General features: G+C 48.5%; 1 protein-coding gene across 11 annotated transcripts in view; it reads right to left on the reverse strand.

The window, feature by feature from the left end:
• The window catches only part of MGAT5 (alpha-1,6-mannosylglycoprotein 6-beta-N-acetylglucosaminyltransferase), a 372,876-nt gene that overhangs the window by 51,338 nt on the left and 306,533 nt on the right, over positions 1-15,005 (reverse strand). The gene's annotated exons all lie outside the window — the stretch shown is intronic.

The raw sequence follows: 15,005 nt of genomic DNA on the forward strand, positions 1-15,005 counted from the left end.
TATCAAAGGTCTTCATGACTCAACACTAAAGTCCACATTCCATGTTTGAGGTGCCAGATGATTTTGTTTGGAATCAACCAAGTCCATCCCTGCAGCCTACTGTATGAATAAAATGAACAGTTCCACTCAAAGTGTGTAATTTCATGCCATATTTGCAGTGGCTGGAAGATGCTAAATCCATTACTTCGGAGACATATACCCTTCCATTCACGCCGAGATGACTAGGAACAGGGCATAACCCATGACTCCCATTCCCAGCTTGAGCCAAATTTAGGATCACTCAGTGGCGTGAGATAATCGGAGGGGGGGTCTGGGACACAGTCCTTGTGCTGGATGGACCAGGTTACTCCTGAGCCCACCAACTCCTTCCCCTCAAGGGCTCCATCCCCACCCCTTGCCCTGGGTAGGAAGGCAGGGGTTTCTGTAACCCTGCCCACCCCCTGCCATTGCTGACCTGAGGGGACCTGTCCTCAGGCCGACTGGCAGCCTGGGATGGGGTGGCCGGGCTCAGGAGAATAAGCCGAGCCAACTGGACCCTCTCTCGGGAACTCAGAATCCCGCTCACAGAGAGATGGCTGCCAGATGGCTGGGGCTTTGGAACAAGGTCATGCAGTATTGGAGTCTGGGCAATTTCGGGCTAGATACAAGTTCCGAGGAGGGTAGCTGCCAGTTGAGGGGTGGGGGTGGGAAGAGAGCCATGTAAGAGCTGAAAGGAGGAGAGGGAGACATAAAGATAGACAGTTGGGGAGTTCCCATCATAGCTCAGCAGTTAACAAACCCAACTGGCATCCATGAGGATGCAGGTTCGATCCCTGGCCTTGCTCAGTGGGTTAAGGATCCAGCGTTGCCGTGAGCTGTGGTGTAGGTCGCAGACACGGCTTGGATCTGGTGTTGCTGTGGCGTAGGTGTAGGCTCGGCTACAGCTCCAATTGGACCCCTAGCCTGGGAACCTCCATATGCTATTGGATAGACAGCTGGTAATAAGAGGGACAGGACAACAGTGACTGTGACCTAGATATTCCCCCTGTAAGTACGACAGAGAGAGGGCAAGGGTGGGGAGGAAGTGGGAGAGAAAGAGGGAGGTGGGAAGGAGAGGGGGAAAGAGAGGGAGGAAAAGAGAGGAGATGGAGGAGGGGGAGGGTAAGAGAGAAGGGGGAGGGAGCAGGAGGAAAAGAGGGGGGAGGGGGAGGGGGCTGATGAGGGAGGTTGGAAGGGAGGGGAGAGCTGAAGAGGGGGTGAGAGGGATGGAGCTTCAAAGACAGGGAAGAGAAAGAAGAGGAAGAACAAGAGGAGGGGGAGAAGGAAGGGAGATGAAGAGAGGAGAGAGGAAAAAAAGCAGAGACAGAAGAGAGAAAAGCAGTCCCAGAGCTGCTTCTGGGTCCCAGGGCATCGGCAGCTGTTCCCTCTCCTCAGTTCCCCAGGTCTTTCTGGATCCTTCCAATAACAGCAGCTGCCTAAACTCCTCTCCATCCTGCCCAACACTTTTACTGGGGACTCGGGGTGGATTCCTACCATCCAAAGGGAGGCCTCTCATGCTGGGCTTCTGGCAGGGGGAGGGATGGGGTGGGGGTGGAGTGGGGGAGTGGCATCTTGTCATTAAGCAAAAAGAGCCATTTCCTCTGTAAAAAACTGGCTGCTAACTAGTGAGGATGGACCAGCATCCCCTGAACCAGGTTTGTAGGGAGCGAGAAAGGACAGAAACGGTCGCTTGGGTCCCATCGTGGAGAAAAACATGCACTGCAGACAGACTCAGCTTAGGATCCCAGACCAAACACCTGGGAAGGGAGTGATATACAAGGACACCCAGGTCCTGCCGTCTATCCCAGAGAAGCTGGGCTCCTTGGAGTACACAAGGGGGCAAGTTCAGGCAAATATAAAGAAGTATATGCTAAGGCTGATAAAATCTACAAACTTGCTAACATTAAGGCATGGTAAAGTCTAAAACGAGAAATTCTTCTCTGAGGGGATTTATGTAATTTCATGAAGGAGGAAATCACAACAGGTTATTAGAGGGGGAAAAAATGCTTCAGATATAACCTTCACCTTTCAAGTTGACAATGAGGTGATTCCAGTTCAGGTCTTGTTGCTACTTGTCAGCAAGAAGTCTGGGGAGGATGAACCACACTATGAATTCTAGGAGGAGGTGCCAGAGGGGCCAGTCACGCTAAGCCAGCCCTCCTTCCCACAGCGAGCGCCCCCTGGATGCTAACGAAACCCAAGGAGGCATCTCCAGCTCAGAACCACTGCCCGAATTAGGGTCCAAAAATCCAACTGCCTCCTGACGCAGACACTTCCAATTCAGTGGCTCCCAAACGGAATCCAGTGCCTTACTTTCCCAGACCGGCATCTCCCCAGGCTCCTGATCTCAGCAACGGGCATTCATCTCCTAGATCACTAGAATCACACGTGTCATTCCACCCATCCAGTCAGTCACAAAACCCTGCTGATCCTGCCTCCACAATATCCCACTGGCTCCTTCCCTCCAGCGCCTGATCTCACTCACCTGGATTGTACCAGGATGAACACACCCAGCATCTTTTTTTTTTTTTTCTTTTTTTTTAATGGCCACACCCACAGCATGTGGAAGTTCCCAGGCTAGGGGTTGAATTGGCACTGCAGTTGCAACCTACACCACAGCCACAGCAATACCAGATATCTGAGCCGTGTCTTCAACCTACACTACAGCTTGGTGCAATGCCGTATCTTTAATCCACTGATTGAGGACAGGATCGAACCCACATCCTCATGGATACTAGCCGGGTTTTTAATCTGCTAAGCCAAAATGGGAACCTCATATAGAGCATCTTTTTTGTTTGTTTGTTTGTTTGTTTTTGTCTTTTTGCCATTTCTTGGGCCACTCCTGCGGCATATGGAGGTTCCCAGGCTAGGGGTCGAATCAGAGCTGCAGCCACCGGCCTACGCCAGAGCCATAGCAACACAGGATCTGAGCTGCGTCTGTGACCTACACCACAGCTCACGGCAACGCCAGATCCTTAACCCACTGGGCAAGGCCAGGGATCGAACCCTCAACCTCATTGTTCTTAGTCGGATTCGTTAACCACTGAGCCACAACGGGAACTCCATATGCAGCATCTTAACTATCTGCCTGTGGCTCAAAAAGGTGACACAACTTGTCTACAGTCTCTACAAGGAAGCAGCAATGCTGGGACTGATTGCAAAAGAATCTGTATGGCTCGATGCCATTTTTGAACCACGAAAAGCAGTATTATTTAATGTGACGCATAGCAACAATATTTTGGCAAATGGACACTTGTAAATAACTACAAAAACATGCATGGGGATGACGGATACCAACTTCTGGTTACTGATTACTGAGAAGGGAAGGGGGAGTTAAGGGAGATGATGGAATTTAATGGATTTTTTTTTTTTTTTTTTTTTTTGGCATGCAGAAGCTTAATGCAGGATCTCAATTCTCAGATTGGGGACCAAACCCAGGACACAGCAGTAAAAGTGTCAAATCCTAACCACTAGACCACCAGGGAACTCCCTTATGTTTGTAATATATGGCTTTTCTGTTAAAGCAAACTATTGTACAATATTAACATCTATACATCTGGGTGGTTGGTATATTTGATCTATTTCACAGTTAAAATAGAAAATTTAAAATATACAATCAAGAAAAAATAGAAACCAGTCTGTATGACACCAAAGCTGCCACCATTCTTGCTGGAGGGCCCAGTTCTTATCATAAAGAAAGAGGTTCAAAGCATCCCCTTCTCTCATCAGTGGAGAAATAAGGTGATGCGATTTCATGAATTAAGCATGGTCCTGCCTGCCTTTCCCCACGCATCAGAAGGCCCAGAGTAGGGAGGATTGTGTATGCAGGGGTGAGGGTATTTCCCAGCAGACCCCTCTCCTCCCGATTGTGTGTGTGTGTGTGTGTGTGTGTGTGTGTGTTCTGTCTTTTCAGGGCTTCTCACATGGCATATGGAGGTTCCCAGGCTAGGGGTCTAATAGTAGCTACAGCTGCCAGCCTATAACACAGCCACAGCAATGCCAGATCCGAGCCACGTCTGCAACCTACAGCATAGCTCACGGCAATGCTGGATCCTGAACCCAATGAGCGAAGCCAGGGATCAAACCCACAACCTCGTGGTTCCTAGACAGATTTGTTTCCGCTGCACCATGATGGGAACTCCTCCTCCTGATTTTGGACACTGAGGCCCAGAGTCAAGGTGACACCCTGGAACTAGGAGTCTTGTTGATCCAAGAATTGGAGCAATATCACTCCCTAGAAAGCCTTTTCCTTCTCTGACTTAAGAAACTAAGGATGAAGGAATTTCTCTATTCCATAAACCCTATCACCTAAGATTTATTGAGACACAGCCAAAGGGGGCTTGCATGGGGTCATCACCCTGCAGCGTGCCACCTCCTCTGTCTCGGGGATGAGACCTGTCTCCAGAGGTCTCAGCCAGCAGCTTGCAACCCCTTAATGCTCTTGGTTTCCACTTCAATTTAAATTCCCATTAAAAAAAAACCCTCAAACTGATTAAAATTTCAATCTATGTTAACTCATCAGGAGGTGGGGAAAGGGAAGACAAGGCAAAGGAGAGAACAGGCTGCAGCAAAGGAGCAGGGCTTTCCCTGTTTCTTCAGCGGGGCCTGTGATTGTAGCTGGAGGCAGCTCTGTTTGCAGAACTGGTCACGAGATACTCAGAGCTTGAACAGAGAGCTTTAGGAAAACAATTCAATCTAGCCACATGTGCACATGACTTTAGCCAGGGGGAGGCAGAAGGCAGAACTGCAGAATGAGGAGCCTTTTCTTTTCCAGCTGGTGAATCGGGGGTATGGGAAGATTCTTTGGTGAATGGCAGTGTTCTCAGCTTTAGGGTGCAGTGGATGTTATGCACCCCCCGCCCCCCAGTCAACATCCCTGCTCCCTGTGCCCCATAGCAGATACACACACTGGTCTCCTGGACCCTACTTCCCTTCATCCTTGGGGCCCTTGTGACTTCCCATTTAAAACATAATAATTCTGCAGCCCTGCCCAGAGTTGGTTAGTCCGTGGAGAGTACCTGGTGAGCGCTGGCCCCGTGGGCGTCCTCCCCAGGGAGGGCTGGATGGATGCGAAGAGCCAATCCTCCCCAGAGCCAAAGCGGAGGGTTAGAAACCTGGCTGTGGAAGCCAGCAGCAGTCCCGCCACCTGGAGGTCAGGCTCCAGACAGAAAAAGAGAAAGTCCTCACAGAGAGGAAGCCAAGTGTGAGAGGGTGCAGGTCCCGGCCGGGGCTTGGTCCACAGTTCCCGGTAGATCTCTGTCTGGTGCGTGCCTGCCTTCCCCTGGGTCCTGAGAGTTTCCCAGTTCCAAGTGAGGAAAGCTGAGCTTCTGCCACTTCAACAGAAAGAACGTGGACGAGTACACTTGTGATCAGCTTCTTCATTTTGACCATCATGAGTTTTTAACCATTTTTAAAACAGTAGCTTCCTCTTCTTCTTTGACAAACACAGAAGTTGGTTTATTCCATAGCTTGAGAACAACTATTCAGTGATGAATCATATATTTTCCTTAGGAAACACAAGGCCATAGAGAATGCCTTGCCCCAAACTGGCCACTTTACTAACTGCTACTCAAGTATAAGTCCTGGAAAGGTTGGGGTTGGGTTTGTCGATTCTATTGCGTGAAGATCTTGTCTTTTGCCAGGCCAGCCTCCTCCATCCACGCTGGCACCACCCCACCCTGCTTGGACTGCTCACAGCCTCAGGGTGGGGCTCCCTGTCTGAATGGTGACACCCCTGAGCCTTCCCAGACTGACGGCTCTTCTTTCCCTTTCTCAGCAGGTGCTCCCATGAGCCAGGCTGCCCTCTACTCTCAGACTGGGAAGCAGGTACCCGAGGGGTGAAGGGCATGGCTTGGGGAGGCACAGGTCTCCATCCTGGAACAGCATCCCAGAGGAACGGGATACCAGGTCCCTGTGCCATGAACCAGGGCCAGAGAGAAGTGGGAAACAGGAGGGAGCCTCTTTTTTCTCTTCTACTGTCTATGCCAAGTAGAGTCAGTCTCTCCTTGCAAAGCTTCCAGGGGTTCTAGAGCACCCAGCACCCAGGCTGTGTCTGTGCAGCTCCTGGTGAAGCAGGAGCCAGAGTGGCCAGTCCCCATCACATCATCTCCTACTTCTACTGGCCTCCCTGCCTCTCCTCATCCTCACTGCTCTGGGCTTGCACCTCCTTCCCCCAGAAGCAGTCATACTTCCATCTTTGCCTCAGGCCCGGCTTTCTAGAACTCTGGGCTAAGACACTGTTTCCTGGCTTACAGCCCTTTCAACCCACCCTCTCCGGTGCCACAGTTTCCAGAAGGGAAGATTTGGTTGCCCTTTATTAAAGTTTTCAAAAGCAATGAGAGACCACCTCCTCGGCTAAGCACACACGACGGGTTTTCACAACCTGGGCTGTGAAGGGCCCTCGAACATCACCTCCTGCCACATCCTCTCCTCCTTTGCTTAAGGCCCACCTGCATTTACTCTGCATTCTCAAATCCCCCCTCCTCTTGGGTGTATCTGGCCTACCATGGCCTTCCTGAGATGCCCTTCCTTCCTCCCTCATTTTGTCTCCTGCCTGGACGCCTTCTCCCCTCATCCTTTACAAGTCCTGGGCTCACCCACGTGAAGTGAGCGGCTGCCTCCTCGCTGTCCTAGGTATTTTCCTGAGAGGTCCCTTCGGGCCGAGTTGTCACTGTGTGTCTCCACCCCGCGGGACTGTGAACTCACAAGGGCAGGACACTGTGTGTGCAGAGGTCTGGCACAGAGCAGGTGCTCCATAAACACACACTGGCTGTGTGAGGACGATAAAGAGGGCGTGTGAATCACAGGGCATTATGGGAAAGGAGTGTCAGGCTTGACCCAGCTCCTTCTGTCGGAGGTGGGGTGGTCCCGCCCATCTTCCTGGCCTGCTGCAGGGGCCAAGTTCTACATCAAAACCCACTCCTAGAAAATGAGTTTACAGTCCACGACTTTACCTAAGGGTGTACTTAAATCAAAATAAAATAAAAGGAGAGCTGCACACTTTAGAAGTTATATTTCATAGTGGATTCATCTTCCTTTTAACTTAGCGACCAAGTATAAGGTTCTCTCTTAGGAGTTGTGGGGTCAAAGAGAGGGAGGGAGGGAGAAAGACAAAAAAGAAACCACCTCATCTGTCTGCTCCTGAAGTCAAAAATTCAACAAAGATAAAAAATTCTTTGATTCCAAGATTAGAAGTCAAGTTCTAAAATGCAAATCTCTGTGAATTTCAGCAGTGAGGCAGAGACAATTTACGTTACTGGATAATTTTAAGTCTTTGCAGTCTTGGATCATTTATTTCAAGTAAACTCCAATGGTTAAGGTAGGTATGTGGGCGTCCTTGCTTTGTCCCACTCAGGCCTCCCAGGGCTCTGGAAGACCCCAGGAAACTAAGAGTCTTCTTCTTTCTTTCCTTTTTTTTTCTTTTTTTTTGTCTTTTTAGGGCTGCACCTGCGGCAAATGGAGGTTCCCAGGCTAGGGGTCTAATTGGAGCTAGAGCTGCCGGCCTATTCCAGAGCCACAGCAACACCAGATCTGAGCCATGTCTGCAACCTACACCACAGCTTGCGGCAATGCCGGATCCTTAACCCAATGAGCGAGGCCAGGGATCGAAACTAAGATTCTTAAAGCTGATCAACTTCTGACTCCTCTTCCCAAATCCTCCTCTCTAGGAGACAAGATGTTGCTCAAGAATTACAGGGGGAATAATAACAAGAGAAATCCAGTTCTCTTGTCTCTATCCTGGCCGGTGGTCCAGCTATGGGCCCATCGGCAGTAAAAAGAAGGGACTCTGCTTCCTTTTGCTGTACTGGGCTCCATACTCACTCTTTCTTTTTTTTCCTTTTTCTTTTTTTTTTTTGGCTGCCCTGTGGCATATGGAGTTCCCTGTGTCGGTTATCAGATCTGAGCCAGAGTCACGACCCACACCACAGATTAGGCAATACCAGATCCTTTAACCCACTGTGCCTGGCCGGGAATTGAATCTATGTCCTGGTGTACCAGGGACACTGCCGAACCCATTGCGCCGCAATGGGAGCTCCTCCACACTTATGTTTGAATGGACCTCATCTGGTATAAGTTACAACTTATTCAGAGCAGTCAGTGGGTGAATAGCTAGTCGGATGTAGGGTTCCCTCCAGGATAACATGAATGGTTCTAGAACCTACTACCTACCTTTGGGTTTGGGATGGAGGACAAAGGAGAGACGGGAGTAAGTGAAAGGGAGGGGTTTTCACAAGCACGTGACTTACTATTCTCCACCTTGACTATCTATCTGGTCAGGTGAAGATTTTGGTCTCTGGCCTTAAGAAAGAAACTGGGAGATTTCTGAGGCTAAATAAAGGAGCAATGTAGGAAGAGCTACCAGCCCCGTTTTTGCAGCCTGATGGCTCTACAAATAGGGGATGGTATCATTTTCCAGTTCTAGTAGATGCTGACTACATGTGTGGAGCTAGAACTGGGAATAATGAAATACATTAAAAGCTATTTAAATATGTACCTTTGTTTAAAACCTAGAGTGCTAATGCTTCCCCAAACCACTGAATGGGACAAACTCTGCCCTGGATCCAGAGATGACTAGAGCCTTCATGTCACTGCCCAATACCTGCTCCAAAGCCTTCGTTCTGAACCAGCCCGTCAGTTAGTGTGCTTCCCCACTGCCAGCACTTTCAGGATTTCGGGATTTCTCTGCCTTAGCACAGGAGCTTTCTGCTACTTAACAAGTGTCGTTTAAAGGACCCTGGGGACTCGCCAACCAGTTTGTGAAAATAAAAAGCCCTTTGACATGACCTCCTTTCTGCAGGAGGTCTTCAGATTGTAAAGCGTGCTTCTCTCCCCACCAGCACGGGTGCAGTCATTTAGGGATAACGCTGCCCCTCACTCTGCTCCAGCCTGAAAGCCACAAAGCCCCCCAACTATGCTATTGTGCTCAGAAAACAGGCTGAAAAGTGGAAAATGGACCGCTGCAGCCTAACTGTGTCACCAGGCTCCTTCAGGAGCTCCACTAATCAGTCCATCTGGGCAGTAATCACAGAAACAGACTGACCTGTGACAAAGAGCGAGCTGTCGCGATAGAAGGTCCGAAAAGCTGCTGGGCAAAACAGAAGCTGTAATTTTTTCTAGACCCTCCACAGGGTCAGTGACTCGTAGGTGGAATGGACTTGAACTGAGAGACTCATCCACTCCTGATGAAGTGGAGGAGATCCTGATTGGCCTGAGCCCATGCCTGGCAATCTGATGCTGTCTGAAGGCAAAGGAGAGCTGGCCGCTGTGCAGGACCATCCTGTGTGTCTCCAGGGAGCTCTGGGGCTGGGCACCACCTTGGCAGAGCAGCAGGACACCCACAGAGGGGGTGACACTGCAAACACAAGCTTCCTCTACCAGTAACACCCAGGCCCCGAAGGCCCCCAATCACACTATGGTACCAAGTGCCCCCCACAGCCCTAGAGGCCATTCTGGGGGACTCTGGGCTTCTTTCCCTCTGCTACCAAGCCAGCTAAGAGGGCTTCTAGGAGACCACTTGGAGAGTTCATGTGCACCACTAGGAATTTCTGGGCACCCAGATCAGTGCCAGATCCAGCCTTGCAATGCCTCATGGTCAGGGATGGGGAGTGAGAAGGATGCCCTGAAGGAGGAGTCAGGAGCAGAGCCTGCTTCAGGCTCGACAAGGGCTCCCAGAGTTTCTCAAAAGAATGGATGCTGTGTTCCTCTTGGTGCAGGTGTGGACTCGACAGAAAGGTACCCAACTGGGTCCTAGTGGAAGGTCTCTGTCCAAGGGGCCATTGGGAGTGTGGGCTGCCAGAAACTGGCTCTGAGAGGGAGCCACCAGGCCAGTCGGAGGTGGTGTCACCTGTGATAAGGGACCAAGTTACTACCGGACTATGGGAGGAGGGCGGCCCAAGGACCCACAAAAGTCCCTCCAGACAGCTGCTGGGACCAGGGAGCACCATTACTGGATGGTGCCAGTCCCATTCACTCAAGAGTTTACCTGGTCTCCCCCCATCTCAGCCCTCTCCCCATGCACCTCTTGGCAGAACCATCAGCAGCCTGGTTTGGGAGGTAGGAAGAAGCTGGGGAAGCAAAGATGTCACACCTGCCACCTCCCCTTCAGGCTTCCCAGGTGAAGCTGCACTTAGATGCAGGAGGGAAGGAGCTTAGCCTGAAATGATGTTCAGTTTCAACTATTAAACTAAAGCAGATACTTCCATTATGGCACTTGGACTGTTCTTGGGACTAAGAGTAACAGGGGACTAAGAGTAACAGAAGTGTTTTTATTATTAGAGTTACAAGGACCTGCCAAAATTGTACCTAAGGGATGGAAAACACTCTACAGGTCAAGGGAGAAGTATTTTTCTTGCTTGTATTCTATGGAGTTCCACTCTTTCAACTTAATGATTACACATACAAAGTGATTTTAAGTGAAAGACAGACAAAAATGTTTAATTTTAACAGTTGTAAATTGATTCCTTTGTGATTTAGGAAAACCTAAGATATCAATGTGATTTCATAGACAGTAATCATTTAGGACAAAGCTAAGGCAATTATTTTAAAAGTGACAGAATGGCCATCACTGAAAAGTCTATAGATAATAAATGCTGGAGAAGGTATAGAGAAAAAGGAACCCGCCTGCACTGTTGGTGGGAATGTAAATTGGTGTAGCCGCTATGGAGAATGGCATGGAGGTTCCTCAAAAAACTAAAAACGGAACTACCAAATGGTCCAGCAATCCTGTTTCTGGGCATCTATACAGCTAAAACCATTCGAAAAGATATATACACCTCAATGCTCACTGCACCACTATTTGCAATAGCCAAGACACGGAAGCAACCAAAATGTCCATCCACAGATAAATGGATAAAGATGTGGTACATATCTAACCTGGGTGCATGTGGGATGAAAGGACATTGCTTCCCTATGATGTCTGTCTAACTCTGACACATGTCACTCCCTTACAACCAGGAAAAAGGAAGGTAATGTCTAACTCCCAAATCACATCTCGCAGCCCCAAAGGGCACATTTCAGTGTAGGGACCATGTACAAATCTGGGAGGTGGGATGAACGGAGACGGCCCCATTCTCTTGGGAAAACGGCATGGGGGCCAGAGCCCACATCCATGGGGCAGTGCCCCGTCTCTGTCCTTCATTCCCAAGTAGGAGGCTCTTCTATGGGCCTCACCCTCCTGCCAGGCTTTCCCAGCTCCAAATGAGATGGGAAGCTTGAGTTTGTTGAATCCAACACAGGAGGGCAGGATTTACACTGTACCCAATACCCATGTGCTTCTCTTTGGACCTGCAAAGATGGGGGGTGGGGGTGGGGGGAGCAGGAAGACTCGCTCCATTAATTTCATTCTGAATTACAGAAAACCCACAAGGCCAAGCCACTGTGTTGTAGAAAAACAGCAACACCCAGTCTGGGACTGAAAGAAGTTTCCTTTGGCATTTCATTGATTATCTGAGCATTGATAAACGGCTTTGATTCTATGGTAGTATTCAGAGATTTTCTCTTTGGAGCCTTAGTGAATAATAAAGAGCACCCCTTGGGGGACGACACCAAGTCAGCCAAACAGATTGGGCAGGTTGCAAACGTGGTGTTGGCCCAGATCTTGACTGAAAAGTCTGCTCCAGGAGGAGGACAGCTCTGAATATAATTGCATGTGTCAGGAAGCTCTCTCATTGTTGGCACACTTATACACAGGAAACAGCACTGTCTCAGAGACACCCAGCCCCTTCTGGAGACCCTTATGCTTGGGGGCTCTTAGTAAACACTGTCTCCCAGAACAGATGGCAGGGTTGGATCACCTGTCACCAGCCCTGCTTCCCTATTCAGAGTAGGGTCGGGGGCAGGGGTGAGAGCAGGGGTGGTTGGTTTCTGACTGTGAATAGCCTCCCCGCAGGCAGGCCAGCCCCCGCGTTAATATGAAGTTATCTGGCCCCTTGTGGAGACCCACCTACATCTGTGTAAAATTCATACAGTGTGGGGTCAGGAATTGAAGCAGTCTGGGTTTTTATGCCAGCTCTGTAACTAACTTCTTGTGGGACCTTTGGGCTAGTTCCCAAGCTTTGGTTTTCTTATCTGTAAGATAAGGGAATAGTTAACCTGCCCTGTTATCTCCCAGGAGCACCCACAGACACCTATGATTGTGTGACGGGGAGTCCTAACTCCCACCACATTATCTGACACACACGCACACACATAATCACACATCCCCCACCCTTGCAGTCTTCTGAAAGAACTCCACCAGCACCAGGCCTGGCAGACACAGGGCGCGCCGCTGACCTTGGAGGCTGCGATGCCTCCGAGTGGAATAGGACAGACCCTACAATAACCCTCGGGTCTTTGGTCCTTGATGCTGGGCCTGTGACCGAGGGGATCCCACCTCTAGGTGGGCCCTCACTAGCTTGCTTCCACTGCTGTTTCCAATTTCCAGTCTTAAAGCTCTACTGTGTAAGGGCTGTGCTTGTTAAATTTCCTCTCCAAGCATTCAGCCCAGTGCCATATGCATTAATACCCAAGGCTTCATGATGATGGATGTGTCAGTTGGTAATAATGTGCATAATCTCTCCCCTCAGAATAGCAAGTGTCAACACATCTTTGTTGTAAAGGCTGGGACCTGACATGTGATAAACCAGGCCATTTAAAACACAAGACTCTTTCTCTCTCTCTCCCTCTCTCGGCCTCTTTCCTTGCTCTGCTCCAATCAAACGAAGAACAACCTTCCAAATTCCAGGCATCATCTCTCTCTCTGCACTTTTTGAGAAAGCCGCAGGGTAGAGATTGAGATTCTGATTTTGGCACAGCACAGAAGGTCCCCTTCAAAGGACAGCTAACCATTGGTCTTTCAGCGAAGGACTGATTTTAAGAGGGAAGCTAAAAATACCTTTCTTCCTTCTCCTGGAAATAAATCAATGCGTCTTGAAATTTCCTCCCTTCATTCCTGAATTTCTGAAAATATGAAGTTAGCAAAATATAAGTGATCAGCCTAATTAGCACACATTTGAATCTAAAATGCTGCAAATAAATATATTTAGAAAAGAAAAAAAAGCTAAAGTATCTAATTTAGAAGCAGGAGTTTGAAAACAGAAATAATTAAAATACCCTGGGAAGGGAAAGCTGAGGTCGCAGGCTTGTCCATCATTTTGGAAACTCTCCTTCACGCTTTCTACAGCCTCCTCTCTCCCCCCCAGTCCACACCTCTCCCCCCATCCCCTCACACAGAAAAGACTGGGCTTCAGCCTGAGCTCTGCCATTTACTGACTGTGTGCTCTTGGACAAGTTTCACCCACTTCAACCTGGATTCTTCAGGTGATAACACCTTCTCTTCCAGAGAGGTTCCCCCCCCTCCAAATCACACAAGATGACAGGGACAAGTGACTCTTAAACTACAAAGAACTGTTCGAGGACTAGCAATCTTCTTAGGACATCTTGACCTTGTCAAGCCTTTCTTCTCCATCCTGAGCCCTGGGCTTTGATGCACTCAAACAGCACCTTCTTTTTGACACTTTGCCCAAGCACATCACTAACCTGCCTCTCCTAGCACTTACTGTTTCCCCCAGTCAATGCACCCTTAGCCTCGCCTCTGTCCTGTCTCCCATCTCTGTAAACAGTGCTTGATGGATAAACAACAAGGTCCTACTTGAGAGCACAGGGAACTATATTCAACAGCCTGTGATGAACCACAATGGAAAAGAATATGAAAAAGAATATATATGACTGAGTCACTTTGCTGTAGAGCAGAAATGAACACAGCATTGTAAATTGACTACACCTCCATAAACTTGTTTAAAAATTTTAAAAGAAAAGCAAACAAACAAACAAACCAAAAAACAGCCCTTGAGGGTACAGTGTGTCTATATCCCCAACTAGATTCCTAGTTCCTTGGGAAGGCAAGGACCTAGTCATATGCATCTCTGAGCATCAGTCTAGATCATACCATCAGAACGTGCACAGTAGATATCTGCTAAATGAAATAGTCTGGAGTCCAAAATAGGACAAAGAACAGCAAAATCTGAGAACTAGCATTACCAGTAGTGAACAAGAGAATTTTATCCAGCAAAAGAAACTGTATAGAGGGGTGGAAAGTAGCCCACTTCAGGGGAGACCTGGGCCCCTAAAATTTAAGGTTTTAAAGGGATTCTGCAGGACTAATGTAGCAAAACTCAACCATCATCTTAGATTGTTTGGGGGAAGGAGGTGATTGAGTTTTCACATACTAGAATACCTACTATGTGACTTAACTTTGTCCTTGGCAACAGTCACACTATTTCATGCAGATACTAGTGGAAATAGAGCCAGATTCAAATCCTTCAAGAAGTTCCACCTTTGAAATGGTTATGGAGCCCTGCCCTGTAATTCAAAATAAAATTTCATTTCTGAAAACAAATGGAAACTTATACGCTGAAGATTTCTTTCTGTATTTCCTGATTTTACAAATTAGTTGGGCGTTCCCCTTGTGGCTCAGTGGGCTAAGAACCCAACTAGTATCCATGAGGACACAGGCTAGATCCCTGGCTTCGCTCAGTGGGTGAAGGATCTGGTGTAGCTTCAAGATGCAGTGTAGGTCACAGACATGGTTTGGATCTGGCATTGCTGGGGCTGTGGTGTAGGCCGGCAGCTGCAGCTCTGATTCAACCCCTAGCCTGGGACTTCCATATACTGCAGGTGCACTTTGAAAAGAGAAAAAAGAAAAAAAGACTTGCTGAAGTTAAATTTTGCTTCTGGTGTGGGGTTTGTCTGGATCATACCACTGCTTCACTAGAACCTTATATGGTATCTAATCTAATGAAGCACACCCATAAGTGGGATCCACAGGAGATTCGGTGGGAGGTAAGGAAAAATGTAGAAGTATTTGCTTGTGGTTTTCAAGGTTTTTAGAATGTAATAACGTTATTAGAGCACTGTAGATTTTATCAGTAAATTAATATCTACAGATGGGGGGGTCAAGCTCAAATTTTTTTTTCCATTGACATGGCTGCAACAATCAAAAACAAACTGAA

The sequence above is a fragment of the Sus scrofa genome, chromosome 15, assembly GCF_054392235.1.
Source record: "Sus scrofa isolate SSC_HxYL_T2T_F1_AM1 chromosome 15, Sscrofa_HxYL_maternal_Yorkshire_Landrace_v2.0, whole genome shotgun sequence".
Taxonomy (NCBI): Eukaryota; Metazoa; Chordata; class Mammalia; order Artiodactyla; family Suidae; genus Sus; species Sus scrofa.